Source organism: Canis aureus, chromosome 2, assembly GCF_053574225.1.
Source record: "Canis aureus isolate CA01 chromosome 2, VMU_Caureus_v.1.0, whole genome shotgun sequence".
In the NCBI taxonomy this organism is placed as follows: Eukaryota; Metazoa; Chordata; class Mammalia; order Carnivora; family Canidae; genus Canis; species Canis aureus.
This window is the reverse complement of record NC_135612.1, coordinates 83,445,857-83,464,478: the sequence shown is the minus strand read 5'-3', so window position 1 is coordinate 83,464,478 and position 18,622 is coordinate 83,445,857.

The window sequence follows — 18,622 nt, the reverse complement described above, 5'->3', positions numbered from 1 at the left end:
TTGACATGATTTGATTTTTAAATTATTCTTTCAATTCTCTCTCTTTTAATATTTTATTTATTTATTCATGAGAGACACACACAGAGAGAGGCAGAGACCCAGGCAAAGGGAGAAGCAGGCTTCATTCAGGGAGCCCGACGTGGAACTTGATCCTGGGTCTCCAGGATCAGGCCCTGGGCTGCAGGTGGCGCTAAACTGCTGCACCACCAGGGCTGCCCTCTCTCTCTCTCTCTCTCTTTTTTTTTTTTTTGTAAAATATTTATCCTTGCTATTTTCCCTCCCTTGAATGTTTTCCTCTTGTTTATCCAACGTTAAAATTACTATGTCAAATATGTACTCCTACAAATATAACCTCTGGGGGACACCTACCCTGAGGCTGCTGACGACTTTCCCCCTACAATCTCAGAGCACTTATATACATGCTTAGTTTAGCAGAATCTAATTTTTATACAGGTAGGTGTATATCTCTTTCTCTTCTACTGTTTAGAAGTTGCTCCTTGAAACCACTGATACTCACTTATTTATCCTTTGCACACGACTGCACAGAGCAGGAGGCTACCAATAAGTATGTGGGGAATTGACTAAAATCCCCCTTCACCTAACCATAATCCAACCACAAACCACAACAACTAAAGCGATGTACCATTTGGACTGAAATCAGGAACCATTGGGTTCTAATGTTCCTGGGGTGACCCATCTAGGCAGGCTCCATTTGTCACTCCACAGGGCCCCCAGGTATGTGTCCGTGACATGCTGACGTGCTCTGGGTCTTACAAGACGGTGGGGCACACGCTTTAGCAATGTTATCATCACAGCGGCCTAGCCCCAGGTCAGTGACTCCGCTGGTGGTTCTCCTGCATCCCCTAAGTCCATTCCACAACATGGGTTTAGGTAGGGGGTAGCTAATTCCAGGTTGGAGAGAGAAAGGGGTTAAGCAGCCTGCCTAAGTTCTTATGGCAGGGAAATCTAATTCCAGATGTGTCTGACCCCAGAGTGCCCCCCCTTTCCTCTGCAATTCCACCGACCAGGAGAAGCACAACAGCATCTTAGGAAGGGGGTGGACATGCATCTTCAGTGTCTGTCGCCTGCGCTGAGAAACAGAGAGGAAGGCCTAGGAAACAGAGAGGAAGGCCTGCAGGCTCTACTGACCTAAAACCTGCGATGTTTGTAGGTGTGAAAAAGGTTTGCTGTTGGCCAACCACTAAGGGGCAGTGATACACAGCGATCGGCTCTCGGTGGCTCAGAGCAGTGAGTCATGGCAGCTGCGGGTCCATCGCAAGGCAAAGAATTGAATCCTCTCAGTTTTATTTCTCAGTAGAGAACTGGAGCAGAAACAAAGCAAAACACTTTGTCTCCCTGCAGGATCTAGTTATACCTTTTACTAAGACAAACACATCACATTCAATTCTTCTCTCCCACTGCTGATGAGAGAGAAACACATTCAAAGAACCAGCCTGAGCAGCCCGATTACTCTCACACCAAAGCCCAAACGGGAGCTTTGTTTACAGAGCTCTTTCTCCTCTTCACCCACCTCCTTACAGAGGCAAGCAAGTTAACATCCAGCCTGAAAAGATCGTCTCCTCTCATGACTGACCTTTAAGATTGCGGATGGGCTGTAATGTCTGAATGCTGGGCCTCCAGCCATTAGGGTCCTGGTAGCTAATGTTCTCTGAGCTCTAGCAGCTCCAGATACTTTGCATAATATCCTCAGATATTGCTTTTACACTGGGCAAGCTTGGGTGCAGGGAAACTGCTAGTATAAAGGTTGAAGGGGGTGGGGGGGTAGGAAATCCTTGCACAAGATTTGACATGCTGTATTGATCGAGTTGGAAATCCAACCATTCCTGAGACAGATGGGGGAGCTCTGAGACTCTCAATCCAAAAATCGCAGGAGCTGCTGCTGATGCCTCGGCACATGCTGACAATAGCTACAGTCTGAAAAGCAGGGTTTACACGGCTGAAATAAATTGTTTTGATTAGAACCTTTAGGAGAGAAAGTCATAAGGTACAGTTTTATTGACTACTTGCCAAACAACACAGACCCATGCGCTGTAAGCTTGTTTTGCTCCGTGTAAGTCAAGCACCAACTAGGCTTTTATTTTCTGAGGACTCGGGGTGTAATATATTATCATTTACTCTGAATTATTGCACACACACATATGACGAAGGGGAATTAATTCTCGAGAATGGCTGACCTCTGTGGACGGGTCTGTGTGTTTATTGCCTTGTTTCCTTGTAGCAGGTGTATCCTAATTTTGTGTAATGGAGACTGCTCTGATGACTTGGTAATCTATTAAGTGTTGTGGCCCACAAAGTGAGTTCAAGAAGCTGCCACTGGGCTCTAAAAAAAAAAAAAAAAAAAAAAACAAATTGTAAAGAGAATAATCATATAACTAGCCGTATTAATAATGCCTCCTCTCCTTTTTCTGCCCTTCTTCCCTGAAGCATATATTTTTTTTTCTCCTGCAGAGAGCTTCCTTTTAAGCTGTTGCTGTTTTTCAAAAACAAGACAATTCAGTGCAATCAACCAAACAAAATTTGGACAAATTGTTGTAAAATGCAAAATTAGAAGCCAGCACGCTTTTTTTTTTTCCCTGTCCTGAAGCTGGACTTGTGTTATATTATCCCTCAAGAAAGGAATTGATTATAATGCTCTTTTCCCCACACCGTGCAAAGAGATTATTCTTCTTTCTTACTTTCTTAGCCTGTTTATATGGTTTTCGGAGTTGGCTATCATGGATAGAATTTAGCAGACACAAGTTTTGTTGTATTACTACCTCTAATGACACTATCTTGGTGTATCTAGCGTGCCTACATGAAAACAAACATCTTGTCGGGAGAGAAAATTGTGTGTGCATGTCTCCATACGCAGGCTTTTATGAGAACTAATGAAATGAAAGATAGGAATAAAAGGAAACCATATAAATGATATCATCTATTTTATTCTAGATACTGTATTCCATGTTTCACATATATCATTTCATTTTATGTCAAATCACAAAAAAAAATTATAACAACTAACAAACATATACTGCTGTACCTATGGAGTGTAAACTTTGGCTCATCAATCTTTTGGTATTTACTAATCCTACTACATTCTAACTTTGTGTCGGATTAATTAATCAATTAATAAAATGAATGTAGAACATAATGACTTCCATCTAGGATTTCATCATCCATCCAAAAGATATGAATCATTGCATTTCATTGTTAGCTGAGAAATGCTAAATGTCAAACGATTATTAAGGCTATGTAATAAGATATCAATAAGGGCCAGGTATTGCTGGTCGAACAGAAGAATAATTTATTTCAGATAATAAATGCCTATTAAAAAAGAGACATGTATTAATTAAAATGGCAACCTCAGTATATATGGCTAACATTTGACCAATAAGTCTCCACGTTTCATAAATTGTTCTTAATATGTGCTGACACCACCAGATTCTAAAGTGGTGAGATCCAGGGTCTCAATTTTTAATAACTCATTTGAATGACAAGTTGCCTAGCTTTCAATTTATATCCTGCAGGAGAGCTAAAGGTGGAATTAAATCTGCTAGAATCGGCACCTTGGATTTTTGGGGTTAGCTCTGAAATACAGGACCACAATTCTAAATTTCATCATGCAATTTGCATTGTCAGAAACTCACAAATGCTAATTGCAGAGTGCCTGTCATTTTTCTAAATGACACAAATATGGTATTGCTGCAATACCATGGAGATTTTTTATCATCACTATCATTATGAGATAAATAAAAAGATTTTTAGATGAAACTACTAAACATTTCTCTTATGCCAGAAATAGTAGGTGTGATTTTAGGGGGTTCACTTTTCTAGACAACTTATCTCATTCAGTTATGCCTTGAGAATTTGAGGCTGCTGGATGCAGCAGGAATATGTGGTTCAAGCACACTGAAAGAGTTAAATGCTGTCCCTCTGCTCTTAAGCAGCCAGGAGGGTCATAAGCACTGCAGTAAATGGAGCATCATTTATTACCTCTGTCTCTTCCACTGTGTTTTTGAGAGGAAGTATTGGCACTTACTTTGCAACAGATTTGATCTTCTGTTCTCTGAGGAAATGCTGTCACTGGTATTATTTACTCTCTGAGCAACAAATCCTCATAAATTATAATGGTTCTCCAGACAGCCATTTGCAAATTTAATCAGGGATGATTTCCTTGCCTTTTTCAATTAGCCCCAAATTGTATTCAGGCACTGTAATATACTAAGTCCTGCTCTATATTTATTCTGGAAATATGACTACAATAAGCTTCCAATCGAAAAGGGTATAGATGAAGAATCATCCAGCTTATAGCCTATTTTAAAAACATTAAATATACATATAATAATACACAATTATATATATATCATGTACATTACTCTTTTTGTTTTAAAGTATATAAATACTGCAAAAGATTCTACGTCATCTGTGTGCCAAAACAGTTTATTGCTTCCCAAAGACAACACACGCCACCCAAATAACCAACAATCATAGAATGTTAACATGAACTAGCGCTTTATCCCTATAGCACAGACTTTGAAGAGAGACGGACGTGAATTTGTGTCTACCATTTACTAGGCACAGGCCCATGAGAATATTTTAGCTTCTTTAAGGTTTGCTTCCTTCAAATGTAAAATGGAATAATACTAATACATCTCTCATACAATTATTAAATGATTAAATGGTATAATGGATATAAATAAAGTAGAGAAATCTAGATCTAATACTCAGTAAATGGCAGCTATTATATATAGCTCACTTCATTTTTCTTTTTTAAATGAAATAACCAATGTAACCTGAAAGAATTTAAATAACTACCAAGGATCATATTACGAATTGGGATAGCCTCGGGTATTGAACATGTGTCTCCAGTTTTGGATCACTTTTTATTAAATCCTTTGCTGCAGCAGTTTATATAGGACACTCAACTGTAGGTAATTGTCCAAGCAGTTTACTCACTGTTTAGGGAAGGTCCTACTAATTTTTTCAAGTAACGATATAGGGGAGTAACGGTCTGTCACCTCTGGATACTACCCTAGAGGTTTCAATGACATTTTAAAGCTTATTTCAAACTGCTCTTACATTTGGACATGGTTCTGTTGGACACTGATGCTGGAGTTAAAGTTGCCTCAAAAATCAATACCCAACAAGTCTGAACTGATGTTAATAAGCTAAATAAAGCACCCTAGAGCAAGGGCTAAGAGTAGGGTAGCCTCAACAAATCGAAATAATAACATTTCTCTTCCCAAGATGGAGCATGAGGAGAGAATTACAGCTGGAAGTTGTATTTGATCTTTTTTTTTTTTTTTTTTTTTTTTTGCATTCTGCTTATAAAGTTATTCTGGGAGCTATTAATGAGAGACACCAAGGAAATAATGCAAACAGGCAGCCTGAAAGCTAAGCACACAGCTACATAAATATATTTCCTTTTAACAATTAGATTAAATACTAGTCAAAATTGCAACAGGCAGACAACAACTTTTTTAAAAAATAAAGATAATAACTTATAATTTTAGTATCCACAATCATCCCAAAATAGGAATTTCAAGATTTAACAAACCAAATAGATAAGCTTTTTAAAAATAAGCCCAAATTGAGAAAATATTAACAATGAAAAAATGTTTCCAAAAAAAATTTGGTAGTTTAATATGCCATAGTAGTACATTGGATTAAACTGGGCAAAACAGTAAAATAATTGCAGTATACTCCTGTCATTAATTTCGGCTCTGGGATTAAATTATATTTTGATCCTATTTTGATTAGTAAAAAGTGTAGCATTCAGTCCTTTTCTAAATAAGAAATGATCTGAAACACACAGACTTTTAAGCTCTGGAGTCATTATTTTAATCCATGAAAAATATGTGTTTGTAAGCACATATTTATCTATGTAAGTTGATGAATACTGGTAGGTATCAAAACCAGTATGTTGAGAAAGAGAATTGGAATCTCTAAGGTATCCTAATAAGCAACACTTCTTTTCTTTGCCCAGATTTTTAAAATTAATATCTTCTTAAAAACTATTTATTCGTTCAAGAGAGTGAGTGGGGCGAGGGGAAGGGGCAGAGGGAGAGGGAGGAAGAGAATCTCAAGCAGAGCAGACTCTCCACTAAGCATGGAACCAATGACCTTGAGATTGTGACCTGAGCCAAAATCAACAGCTGGACTCTTCACTGACTGAGCCACTCTGGTGCCCCTAAACCGAAGTCTTAAAAAAAAAAAAAAAAAAGAAGAAGAAGATGGAAGACAAAGTATCATCTCATCTACTGATAAAGATTAAGCTGGAAGACATCAATTGATGGTGGAGTAAGTAGTTGTCTTGAGTAATCTGCAAAACAAAAGAGATAAAAAATAGATGTGTCATGTCATCCCGTTTCCTGCTGTGTCCTTTCATATCATACAACTCTTATGATTCCAGCTCATAGACTTGACTCTTTTCAAATTTTTCCCACATTAATATAAATCCTAGAAGGTTTAATAATTAAGAACATAAAAACTAGCAATTTTTTTAAAGATTTTATTTATTTATTCATGAGAGACAGAGATAGAGAGAGAGAGAGACAGAGGCAGAGACACAGGAGAGGGAGAAGCAGTGTACATGCAGGGAGCCCAACGTGGGATTCGATCCTGGGTCTCCAGGATCAGGCCCTGGGCTGAAGGCAGTGCTAAACCGCTGAGCCAATGAGGCTGCCCAAAACTAGTGATTTTTTTAAACGAGGAGTGAAATAATAATTTGATCCAAATAAGAATTAAAATGTTGCCTCAAACATCTTGTTGATGTCAATCATAAAGTCTATGGTATAGCTATAATATCACTTTCATCAATGTGGTATCCATTTTTCAGTCAGCTTAACGATTACCTTCCATATGTACTGCCTATGCAGCATTGACTTTACACTGGTAGTTTACCCTAGCAATATGGATGTGTCACATCTGTTTAGCTTTAATGAGCCTAACATACAACATAAAAGATGATTTCTATATCTGTTGTACTTTTGCAATTTCATATGACCACAAGTTTAATAAATCTTCAGTGTTTCACCTTTGTGTTCTGTTTCACACTTTCCATAATGTTGCACATTTGAAACTCATCCTCTCCACTACTCAAAAAAATATGCTTGCATGTAAATATTCTTTTTTTAAATTTTTTTTGCATGTAAATATTCTAACCAGCATTGTTTTTAACAAAATATGATCTTATTGTGTCTATTCAAAAATCTCACCTGAGGAATAATGGAGTTTTATTGCAACTATTCTTAATGAAGTGGCATAGACTCTCCTCATTGCCTTCTGAATTCCATCATCTCTTTTCCTCAACATATCAAGCATGAAAGAGAAGCAAAGGCCCTTGAAGACAGAAACAACTTTTAAATGCACTGTCTGTTTTGCATAGTCTCATCCTTTCTGTTGGCATATGCCTATCAGAGCAGATAAAGGAATCTAAAGTTATATGCTTAGCTGTTAAACATTTAATAGTAATGGCTAAAACATTTATTGTTATCTTTTTATAGTAAAGTTAAAAGAATACTCAGAGGAAAAGGTAATATAAAATAACTATTGTCCTATCACTCTTTGTTCTAACAGTCAAACTGAAACCACATGGTTGAGATTGAAAACACGTAGTTATTTCATTCCAAATATGGGTATGTTAGAAATCTTTAGAGGTGGCACCTGGGTAGCTCAGTCAGTTGAGGGACAGACTCTTGGTTTGGGCTCAGATCCTGATCTCAGATAGGGAGATTGAGCCTCACATCTGGCTCCCTGCTCAGCAGAGAGTCTGCTTGAGATTCTCTCCCTCTTCCCCTCCTCCTACTTATGTTGTCTCAAATAAATAAATAAATAAATCTTAAAAGAAGAGAAATCTCAAGAGATTATTGTATTACTATTTTTAAATTTCAGTAAAAAATAATAACACCTCCAATAGAGTAAAATGTGGACTTCTCTGTTCTCAGAATTACTTTTGCCACCAGGAGGAAGATAAACTCTTCTTGTGGGTGAGGTAGAGAGCAGAGAATTAACAAATAATGACCCACTCTCTCTCTCTCTCTCTCTCTCTCTGATGCACCTGCTAGAAGAAAGCATAGACTGCAACACCTTCCTGAAAGCTTTACAGGGTCAGGACCCCATGGAGAAATGTAAGTTTCCACAACACTTGAAAGTAGGTGGCCAAGTTAAATTTCAGGGTGTATTCCCCCAAGTTGCAATAGCTCACATTTATTGATATTTCATTTGTTTGAATTTTATGAATTTATACTGCTCATAAACTCCACTGAATTATGATTCAGTGTTTCATGAGTGCTTAATTATTTACCTCTATAGCAAAGTTATAATTTTCATTATATTGATGATAGATTTTATTAACTTTTCATTACTTAGATTCAATTGAACATGAATAAAATCTCAAACAGTGATCATAGATAGAAGACTTAGTGACAATAAGATCTAATGCAGAAGAAATCAACTCAATTAACGTCTAAATGTATGGGAGGATTTGCAAGCAAAGAGTGTAAATTGTCTTTTTTAAAAATATGTGTTTTAATTACGTCCACTTCCAGGAAATTGTAACACTACAAGATTTTTAGTGGAAAGAGTCTCAAGTTTTTCAATGCTTGAATATTATTGGAGGTGTTCCAATTTTTTAAAAAATTTTCCCTAAGAACAGCTTAAAATCATTATTCTGGTGTTTCCCCGATTTTTCATAAATTCAGTCATATAAACAAAGCATCTTCTATACAAATTTATACTAGAATTCATCTGGATACAAACCAGTTTCAAAGGATCTTAAATGTGTCTTTGTTTAATACATTAATAAATAAATCATCAAGTGAACTGAATTTTTTTACCTGTAACCATGAGTTATTGTTCTTCCTTAAGAACATATATTTAGATACATGCATTTTGACTCTCCACATTATTTTATCTTTTATCTTTGTATTGCATTTATTACATTTTATTTTATACTTAAGCTGAACTTATCACCATCTCCCTGCCCCCTATCAGGAAGAAATGAGAAAAAGAAGGAAAAAAATTCAGATTCCCTTGACTCTCTCTTGTATTTTTTGTCCTTCAAATATAAAGTGATACATTATCTGTAGGCCAAGTGCTTTGAGTTCATTTTCCCATTTATAAAAATCCAAGCATGCAAATATCCCTGTGCTCTCAGAAATGCAAGCTCAATTTAAGCTATGTCACTGAGGAACAAAGGCAATTAAATTAGCCTTCCCTGTTCTCCTTGATGCCTTTCTCCTGACCATACCACTTTACTGATAATTTGTCTCAAAAATCATGTCAAGAGAGCTCAAGATCAAATTCATATGGTACTCACCACCACAAGCCTCACTTCACCTCTGGAAGAAAAGGGTTTGGGTAAGAATGACTTCCCTATTTGCTTTCCACTCTGATGAAAACTTTCCTCAGGAGCTTGGATCTCTATTGACACTGATGTGCTCTCACTCCAAACTTAAACTTTCATTTCCACTTTAAATGTCATTGATGTGACCTTCACTATAGAAGCATAGTGATTAGAATTAATAAACATGCCTAATATTACTGTCCATTTACATTTACTGATGATTATCCTTGTCCATCTTACAATTTTAAACCTGGAAAGGACCTTAGCAAAAAGAATCAATAAAATCACTGTTGTTGCATAACTAACATGAAATAATTTGGTGAGTACCCTGAATGGGAAAGTTACTGAACTGGAATTTGGGAATGATAACTAATCTCTAATTAATGTCATAAATAAGAGCAAGAATGTAATTTTATTTTTTTTATATTTTTAAACGATTTTATTTATTTCTTCATAAGAGACACAGAGCACGAGAAGCAGAGACATAGGCAGAGGGAGAAGCAACTCCATGCCGAGAGCTTGATGTGGGACTCCATCCTGGGACTCCAGGATCACACCCTAAACCAAAGTCAGACGTTCAACCGCTGAGCCACCCAGGTGTCCCGTGAGAATATAATTTTAAAATCCAGAGTGGTAATCATGAACAATCTTAAAACTGGTCTGAATTATTTGCACTAAGAAAGGATCATTGTCCAGATTCTGTACAGACCATTAAAGATATCCAGCCCACAATATTCACACCATATCAGCATTTGTTGATCGATTTACCAACATTTTTCTGGTGACTGATGTTTTTTATCTTCCCTAAAGATTTTGATGAAATAGATTCATCCTGTTTCTCAGTATGAAAGTACTTGCCTGTCTTCTTTGACATCTTAGAAGTAATGATAAAATATAGAAAATATAATCAAACCCACCAAGACATACCCTTTCATGGCAAGACAAAGCAAATGCACAAAGATAAGATACACATAGCAATGTTCTTCTGTGGATCTATGTACGAGAAACTGGTTATTTTTATTGTATGATTTTATGCGATTGTTTTTCTTTTCTTTTTAAGAATATCAGAGGCAATGTCTCTTGGATGATAGTGAAAAACCATCATTAATATTGAGAATCTATGGACATACAATGGAAAAAATATGAATGAAATTCTAGGCATTGCTTTGAGTAGGATCAAGGAATGCTGATACGCTTAACTGTCACTTTTTTAAAAACCTTTTTCAACCAACCTGTGCAAAATAGCAGGAAGAAATGTCAACCAAGAGACACTGTCCATCAGACTATGGCATAGTACAAGCATCTGGTAAATATATTAGAGCCCCAGGGGAAATCACTTGGAGCATTGACACTATATTTTTATACTTACGCTAAAGGCAAAACATTAAATGAAATTCACGCTGGTATCCATTTATATCTTTACAAAGACCTAAATTATTAGGGAGATGATGAAGCTGAATAATCCAGAGAGTAGTAACATGTATTTAATGATGTTATAAGGGAGAAGAATGGCCTTCTCCATAGGATCACACTACTATATTGGACCTCCTCTCCTCTTCTTGCTCAAAGGGGCTGTTCCCAGTGACACCAGGAATAGCGAACAGTTCTGCTAACTGTACACAGTTGGAGAAGAAACATAGCTAAATTCTTCTGCCCTGTCTTCTGAAGAGGTCATTCTTTCAAGCAGTAGCTTTAGCAATTCACTTCAATTTGGAGGAAATGAGTTTTTGTTACTTGACTACCTGTTCTCAGAAATACCTTTAGCTTGTCAATAGGAAAGGTCCAGTTGGGGTTCAGTCAATGCATAAAGGAGGTTTTTCAGTCACAGGAGATTCTTACCTTTCAATAGAGCTACTTTCCCACCTTTCCTTTCCCAGGCGATCCCCAGGCTCTCTCTTACAGTTATATTGTTTGAAAACCATTACCCTTAGTAATGGTATGAGGATTGTGATCTAAAACTTGACTGTAACCATTTCAAAGTGCTAAAGTTAGTGGTAATGCCACCTCCGTGACTAAAGGAACACCAACTGAATTGAAATGTTCTCTTGTTAATGGAAACGAAAAATAAAAAAAAATAAAAAAATAAAAAAATAAAAAACCTCTACAACTTCAGGGAGAGTGAGCAACAATGACTCTCACAATGCCAAGAACAGCAGGGAGCTCTCCTGTACGTACACGTTGAAATAATCATGTCTTGGTCATGTTCGGTATGAATTTCTATTAAGAGGTGACTTGGGTCTTCGGGCTGTAGGCTTTTGGGCTCCCAGGAGGAATGAAAAAGCCTCCCTGGGAAAACTGGGTACCATTAGATAAAGGATATCTAAATGGCCTGGGGTGGAAATATGACACATTTCTTAATATGTCAGAACAGAATCAGAATCTGACATTAGCCTCCAAATGGCACTAATTCAGAAACCCATTTTTAATCAACTTGGCTATTTCCATATGTCTATTTTTATATTTCTTGCCTGTCACCCTAATTTAAAGTCACTTTGACAAGGGTGCTATTTTGGGTTTCCATTTCTAGTCCGTCTCTATTTCTCTGTGTTTTCTGACTTTTGGATTTCAGTTGTAATCCCAACTAGATATGAGAATAATAGATATGCCAGATTGTGCCTTATACACAGTTAGAATTTTAAAAATGGTGACTGTTTCTTATAAATATATAATTCATATCATTCCTGTAATTAATTGTGACCTCACGAATACAATAGTAGCTTATCTGACTCTAGATCAAAAGTCAGTATTCTGGAGGGATCAGATCTCTTGCTAGAGTGACATAGATGCTTTTGATGTTCAATGAATATTAATCGATGGTGAAAATATTAATGAATAGTAAAAATGATATTGTAAAAAGAAAGCAGATAATATTTTTAAGTTAAATATTTGGATTTTTATATAATAATAAATTATATGCTACTATTATCTACTTAAGGAAGGAAAAAGTCCATACACACACACACATTCCGATTTTAAGAAATCTTAATTTTCAGATACAGAGCATCCTGTAAGGACTGGGAGTTCTATTTCTTTTTTTTTTTAATTTTTTATTTATTTATGATAGTCACACACACAGAGAGAGAGAGAGAGGCAGAGACATAGGCAGAGGGAGAAGCAGGCTCCATGCACCGGGAGCCCGACGTGGGATTCGATCCCGGGTCTCCAGGATCACACCCTGGGCCAAAGGCAGGCGCCAAACCACTGCGCCACGCAGAGATCCCAGTTCTATTTCTTATTGAAAAGTCTCTTCCTATAATTTTTACCAATATGTTTCTAAAACAAGTCAGCTTTTAAATTGTATTGTCAAGAGAGTAAATTTCTGTACATAGATAAAGCTGTTGCATTAAGTTCAATAGCCATTCTTTTAAAATGAATATTTTACTAGAGTTGTATCAGCTCTTCAATTTTCAAAAATGTATATAGGTAAACTTTCTCATTTTTATTTATGGAGCCCTGTAAAAAATAATTGCTGAGTTATAAGGCACAATAGCTATGTTTCAGATTTATAGTGCATGCATATATCTTCCAGAATGCAGAACTCTTGCACAGTGTGATATGCATTGGGCATGCATCAAAAAGAATTTCCAAACTGTATATTGGCATGTGGAAGGGGAGGGCGGATTATCAGTGATATCGAGATATTAATTATTCAGTTTCACTGCCATGTATTATGAATAATGTATATGATATTCAATGGTAAAACAGCAGTTCCCATCAGCATGCAATACTCTATAAGCAAGTATAGGGACACCACGGCATTGGTGATATAATTAATTGGTCCTGGAACTTAGTATGAAGGCTTTATCTTCATCAGGACTAGGAGGACAAACCTGGGTTTTCATATGCCTCGCATGTTGGCCTGGCAGGTAGCACGAGAGAGGATAAAGTTAAGAGCAAGGGGATTAATTCTGTTGGGAGAGAGAACTTAGGAAAGTTTTGAACAGGATTTGCTGCAAACTGTAGCAGAGAAAATGAACTTTCTTTCCTTTTTCCTTTCCTTTCCTTTCTTTCTTTTTTTTTTTTTAATGCTCCTATATTTTACCAGTAAATGTTTGTGGCATTTACTTAGCATCAGAAAATCAAACAGGAATGACCATGAACTCAGATTCTGGGGCAGTTCAGAGCTTGTTCTGAAACTTGGTCTGAGATCCAGGAAAAGTTTTTCTCTAATAATTTCTTCATTTGAATAAAATGTTGAAAATAATGCCTAAACCAATAGATTGCTATGAGGACTAAATTACTAATTCTTGAGAACAAAATAGTGCCTAGAATTATCATTCTTTTTATTGTTACTGGGGATGGAACCTAGTTTCTACATATCCCACCCAGGTACTGACAGTACACCTGAGGAGGAAATATTTCTTAAAAATAAGGAGGGGAAAAGGCACAATTTGGGATTTAAAAGTAAAGAAAAAAAAAAACAGCTAAGTAAGAGTGAATTCAAATTTATTAAAGGCTTATGAGGATATAGTGAAAGAAAAAAAGTTTTGCCTTGCCTAGTTGGTATCAACATTATACGGAAGATGGTGATGGAGAAATCTCAAGTTTCAGGCAAAGCAGTTTACAACTCCCTCCCTAGGACACATCTCAGGGAGTTAAAGACAGGAAGGACACATGGACTCCAAGAACTAATCAATCAAACAATAATAATAAAAAAATGAGTAACCAAGTAATAGCATAAGTAAGATAATCCCAGGAAGACAAATACTGTCTTGGACTAGGATATTTAGACAGTGCATGGCTGAAATCTTGAAAACAGATATCTGGAGAGAAGAGAGCTTGAAGAAAACTTTTTCGGTTACTTTCCTGTCTTGGCTCCTGGTGGCCTTATTCCTTCAGAATAAAACTTTACCGTAGGAGCCTAGACCATCTATGCTAGGGTCCATGAGATTACATTTGTGTAATCCAGGAAGCCTGGAGTTGATGAAAATAGGTGTGAATTGAATACCCTTTGGGCACGGACATCACTACTTCAGCCCAGGCTATAAGACTTTCCTTTTCCTGATGAACTGACCAAAAATGGAAATGATCAAATTGGTTGAAATCACCCCCCCAAAAAAAAAGGTTCTGACCGATTCCATACTCAGACCTTGTTAGCAGACCATATCTGATAACCCAAAAGCACATTGATCCAATAGACTAAAAACTAAATATCTGAGGAGGACAAACACCATAAAAGCAATTGACCAACAGAAGATTTAAAACAGCATTATTGCAATGGATAATCATTTTTAAAAAGAAAATGAAGGAAAATATTAGAAATAAAACTAAATAATTTGAAATAGATATGAAAAATGTAATGGTTGAAATAAATACAGAATACATGGAGATCCTAATAGGAAGGATACGATAAAGAAGAAATTAGTGGCATGGACTGTCAGATTAAGAACTCCTAGATTTCAGAAAAGGATGAAGGTGGAAAATGTATAAAGCCTAAGATATATAAGGCCAAACTATAAAAATTAATAGTATTTTTCTAAACCAGTGATAAATAACTAAGACATATCACAAAGCCCTAGTAATAAAAACAGAGCCATTTTGTTGCAGAACAGATAAATAGATAAAATTGATTAAAGGACTAAGAGACAGAGCCATATGTATGTGGACATAAAATGCCATAAACATGTTACTGCAAATTTAAAGGACAAGGCCATGTTCAAACTGTAAAAGTTGGCTCACAATATGAAGAAAACAAAAGCTGTATGTATCTTTATGTAACACCAGGTAGCTCCTAGCGGATGAGTTGCCTAAACATGAAAGATAAAACTAAAAAGGTAGTGGAAGGAAATGTGGAAAATATTTGCACTGTAAGGAGAAGGAATCCTTATGCAAAACTTCTCATCAAAAAGCTTTTTAAAAAAGATTAATTGCATTACATCACAATTAACAATTTCTGTCAGTGAAGAACACTATAGACAAAATTAGAGGGAGTCCAGAATTGGGCATGGTGTTTGTAAATCCAAAATTGTAATGGTTAAATACACCCCCCGTCCCAGAAAACATACACAAAAAAATCAAATAAAACACAAAAACAAAACCCAAGAAGGTCCTGTAAATCAACAAGAATCATGTAGCAATTCCATGAACAAATGAGCAAAACATATGAACTAATTTATAGAAGAGGAATACTGGAGTGCTGGTAAACATGTGAAGAAATGTTCAGTCATTTCAAGTCAGAAGCATGAAAATGCAAGTAACAATGAGATATTACCTTTTACTTATTTCCCTGGCAAAACTTTAAAAGCTGGACAATTCTAAGTATCTGCATGGGTTGTTAGGATATGCAGCTCTCAGTGTTGGGGGTGGCGCTGTAGACTGTGGGATCTATTCTGGATCAGGAACCTGCCAGGACACAGATTACTCTTACACATATGTTTTGTCCTAGCAATTCTGCTCCTGGGAATCCTTAATGCAGAATTTCTTATACAAGCCCACTGAGGGCATTTATTAGATTGTTCAGTACAGCGTTCTGAGTGATGGAAAAGAATTACACAGATTCGAGGTGCCTATTACCTGGAAAGCAGATAGAGACATGTAGTGGATGCTCATAATATAGCAGTAGAAGCAAGAAATAAACACGCACACATGCACACACAACATAGCGTGGTTGGTTGAGTCTTATAAACACAGCTTTGAATTAAAAAGCAACAACAATGAATCAGAACTGAAGTAAAGCCAAAACAAAACGAAACAAAACAAAAAACAGGAGATACAAAGTACAATATTACTTATGTAAATTTTAAAAAACTGCCTGCATATATAATCAATATATATTTTAAAAGGACATGAACAAAAATGCATAATAAAAATATTAGAATTTTTGTCTCCAAGGAGGAATGGCAGAGAAATTCCTAGCAAATGAAAAAAGGAAGGGAGGAAGGAAGGAAGGAAGGAAGGAAGGAAGGAAGGAAGGAAGGAAGGAAGGAAGAAAGGAAAGAAGGAGGGAAAGGAGGAAAGAAGGAAAGAAGGAAAAAGGGACAAGGGAGGGAACTCAGAGGGAGGGAGGGAGGAAGGGAGAAGCAAACAAAAGAAGAGAGGGGACTTGAATGGATCAGCAATGAGAAGGTACCATGAGTGGTATGATTGGTTCAACTTTTTTAATTTGAATTTTTAAGACAATGAACCAATAAGTTGTAGGAGAACATCTCTCCTTTCAGTGAATGATGCATGTGCACAAATACATGTGCTATTTTGTACAAATCAACCGTATGATCATGCGAAGGTAAATGAAGTGATGACAAAGAAAAAGATGAAATTGTATAGTTTTTCCTGAAATCTCGGACTGTAATATAATGTGTATGATGTTTAATAGCACATTATCTGACAAATAATACGTTTAATGTGGTTTTTATTAATTAAATCCTTTATAGCATAACTAGTTTACTTTTTTTAAATAATACATTTATTTATTATTTTGAAAAAGACAGAGTAACATTTCAGTGTCCACAGCTGGACGCCTATCACCCCATGTCTGGGGGGCGAGACTCCTCCTCCTGGTCCCTTGGTATGTGGTGCTGGGGACAGAATCAAAGCTGAACAGGGTTGTAGCTGGGTCTTCAGAGGTCCAACTTAAAAACCTGGACTGAGTCTAGGATTCCCTTGGGTCTGCTTTGGGCACCCCTGGGTCCAGTGGGAGGCCTCAAATGTATATCAATAAGGGCTAATTGTTCATGGGAATCTTGGAAGTCTAAAAAGCTACAAACATTGGTGGACAGGGTCAAGCATTTAAAGGTTGTTCCACTTGCCACTTCAAGAAGGCTCCTATGATAGGTCATTGTAGGTTTTAGTTTGGCTCTGGGAAACCCAACACCTTCGCTAAAAGAAATGGGATTCTTTATATACAAAAAGTTTAGCTCACGACCTCTGGCATGGCTATTATTTTATGTTTAAGAATTGTAGCCCCTGGAAGCTACAGATTACCTAGAAAAAAAAAAGGCCAAAATTTACTAAAAATAATGATGCCCATCTTGGGGAACTTTACAATTAGACAAGATCACTCATTTAAGAAATGCACCTGAGAACAAGGGATCCCAAGTTGAATAAACAGAATGGAATGATTACTTTAATTGGTATGCAGAAACTTCCAAAAGATGTCAAGATTCCAAAATAGCTTCATTAAAGACTTGTTAAGAAAGGCTAATGGAAATTTCAATACACAAGAGGTACCCAAAACAAAAGATGGTAGGACTAAGGTGACTTCTACTGCCCACCCGCCCCCAATCTTTCTCACCTGAGTACTCAAGTGTTACTAATTCTTTGTCTGAACTGCCTTTCGACTCTGAAGAGACAATTGGCCAGTTACTTTTTAAAACAAAACTACCTGAGGGACGCCTGGAAGGCTCAGTGTTTAAGCGTCTGCCTTTGGCTCAGGGCATGATCCCAGCCTTCTGGAATTAGTCCCGCATCGGGCTCCCTGCATGGAGCCTGCTTCTCCCTCTGCCTGTGTCTCTGCCTCTCTCTCTCTCTGTGTCTCTCATGAATAAATAAATAAAAATCTTTAAAAAAAATAACTAAAACTACCTGAGGTTATAGCTGAATTTCAGGTATCCTTCACCCCTTGGTCAAAGATTAAACTAAGAGTCCTACTTAAAGAATATCCTAAGCCTAAAGAGGAACCCCAAAAACTTTTTTGAAGAATTTAGAGTCATTATTGGGCCTATGACCCTGGGCTGCAAGATCTTGGTCAGCTTGTACACGTGCTGGGAACACCAGGTGGAGCCCAAAAATGGAGGCAGGAAGTAAGATGGCAAAACCCGGAGAGTGATATCCAAGATCTTTCATCTTCAACATTTCAGACATCAGAAAAAGCTCACAAAATAGCAGTTGAAAGTTTACAAGCCATTTTTAGGGTTTTCCCTGCCCACCCTGATTCAAACATGCAAACACACATGCAAACAAACACACAAAATGAATCTGTGTTTTTCTCTAAAGCCCATTCTTACGTCCTTTTTCTATGGCATTCAGGGTTCCATACAATAAATAAAGCCAGGCTCTGGCTGCCTTCTTGGTAATTGGATTATCTCCTAAAATTAATGGATTGATAAAAAGGCAAAAAATAAGATGGGGGGGGGCATAGGCCTGATGGAACTCATGACTTAGCAGAGCAAGATTGAAAACAAAAACTTGCTCAAGTATTAGGTTTCCAGCTACAAAAGCTCCAAGACCAGAGACCTAAAATAAAACTGGGCCTCCTGCATTGAAACTCCCAGGGGGATCCAACATCAAAACTCTGGTCCCAGGATGGTTGACAAGAGTCTGAGGGGTTCTCACACTTTA